At 41.9% G+C, this 2,047-nt stretch overlaps 1 long non-coding RNA gene across 1 annotated transcript in view; it reads right to left on the reverse strand.

The window, feature by feature from the left end:
- The window catches only part of LOC109292816, a 9,163-nt gene continuing 7,116 nt past the window's right edge, over positions 1 to 2,047 (reverse strand). Inside the window, exon 2 of the long non-coding RNA XR_002096184.1 lies at positions 1 to 967. This is a non-coding gene — a long non-coding RNA (uncharacterized LOC109292816). The remainder of the gene's footprint in view (positions 968 to 2,047) is intronic.

Genomic DNA, 2,047 nt, shown 5'->3' on the forward strand with positions numbered 1-2,047 from the left:
GAATACCAATTTATTTGAATTCTGTACATATTAAACCCATGTGTTAGACCTTTTCCAGCATAAATTGGCACAGTCCAGCTGACTTCCATACAGATACTTTGCTTCATGACAGCTGAATAGCTGGCCCATGGCTATATACTAGTGTAAATGAGAACACCAACAACAACAAAATCAGGCCTGAACCACACAACTCTCTCAACTGCATAATTTTCACAGACTTTGATGAACAATAAGACTCAAAGGTCATTTAAGTGTGCACTGTTTCCAGAGAGTGTAGTAAGTACATAGATGCTTTAAAAAATGCTTGAGAGATGTTTAAAAAAGCCGATTATCCTCAGCGAGTATAAATCTGCTCTATTCAGTTGGAGTAAGCTTACACCCGTTTGGGGTGTAGCCCAAGAAGCATGTAAACTGAGGCACCTCCACTTTCTAAAAATGACTGTCTGCCTGCTAAGAATCCAGTGTTCTAGTGAAGTAATACCTGCAGGATACATCCAGAGCTTTCACTGGCGTTTCCAATGCGAACAGCCTGCAGACCCCGAGGAAGGCAGCTGGTTTTATCATCAAAGAGACATTCCCTCCTGTGCAAGCATGAGAAAGCTTTCTTCTCCTCCTGCAGGCAGAATGATCCAGCTGAAAAAAAAAGAACACATGGAGCTGAAGAAAATAATGGGCTTCTTGTAACATGCAAGAGGTTAATACGCAATCCCACCAGGAGATCAGTGGGGCCATATACAATAAATCTAAGCCCACTCTGTAAGAGTACAATGTAAGACCTTGAGCCAAAGCCTGCTGAAGTCAAGCAAAAGATTCCCATTGAAGTTATATAGCCTTGATTTGTGCATTTGTACTTGAACATGCTTTTTAATATGCTTATTAAAAGAACTATGGTGTTAGCATGAAACCATGTCATCATTCACCAAATTTGCCAACATGGCATTTTCTTCCAGCAGTGAATTCACCAGTCCTTTTTTGGAAAGCAAAGATTCAATTGTCAGTTTATCAAATCTCTCTGTCCGTGTGTAAATGTGTACATGCCTGCATGTTGATAGTCCGCCAATACTTTGGGTTTTGCCGATTTCTACCATAACAAGTTCTTTAGCTCAGTTAAATGAAACCGCGCTCAAAAACTCCTTACCGAGGGAAGCAGCCTAGCTGTCCATAGGAGGTCACTGTTGCTTCACAGAAGGTAGCTACCAGAACTAAACCACAGGCCATAAAAGCACTTAATTTAGGTATATGGCACTCTTGAGCTGAGGAGTCCCAGCATCCTGCATCATCTGCAATGGCCCAAAGGATCTCTTCATTGCTTTTCCCTGCAATGTATAACAAAATGAACACCCAGAGAAACACATTCAACTGACGACAGCTACTTCACGCAGTCATATCAAGAAATAAAATACACTCACAGAGAGCCCTGCTGGACCCATTGAAAAGTCTCTTGTGCCATGGAGTGGTTTCTTCCTTGTACTGACAGCTGTGATACCTCCAGATCTCATCACCTGAATCAGAAGAGAACAGGATGCTTCAGACTAGCAACTGCTGCTGTGCATTGTAGTGTGAGGTCAACAAACATTAATAGTGGAATGCCACAGTGGTCTGAATAGGGACCAGTTTCCCGATTATGGCCCAAAGGGGTAAGTGAATGGAGTGTGGGAAGTTTACTGATTAACTAAGTTGTTGCAGTTAATAATGCTGGACAACTGCAAGTCAAACAGGCATCATGACAATGGACATTCATAATGGTTTAAAAGTAATGCATTGCACCTAAGTTAATAAAATATGAACATGCTAGACCTAGGGAAATATTTAGGCATCACTGTGGATCTGCAGTAAATTAGCCGGTAAATAAAAACAGATTGACTTTTATTAGTAAATGTTTAGGATTGGGAATCCAAAAAAGATGACAAAGTCGGTAGGGAAATACAGATCGCCCGATCAAGGGACTAACAATAGAGGGATGGGGGTGAGGAGGGGAACACAACTAGGTTACAGGAGATACAAGGTTAGCCATCTAAGCCCAGGAGTGGGGGATGGGGGGAAGGGG

This window comes from Gavialis gangeticus, unplaced genomic scaffold (assembly GCF_001723915.1).
Source record: "Gavialis gangeticus isolate Ggan-Ray unplaced genomic scaffold, GavGan_comp1, whole genome shotgun sequence".
NCBI classification, from domain to species: domain Eukaryota; kingdom Metazoa; phylum Chordata; order Crocodylia; family Gavialidae; genus Gavialis; species Gavialis gangeticus.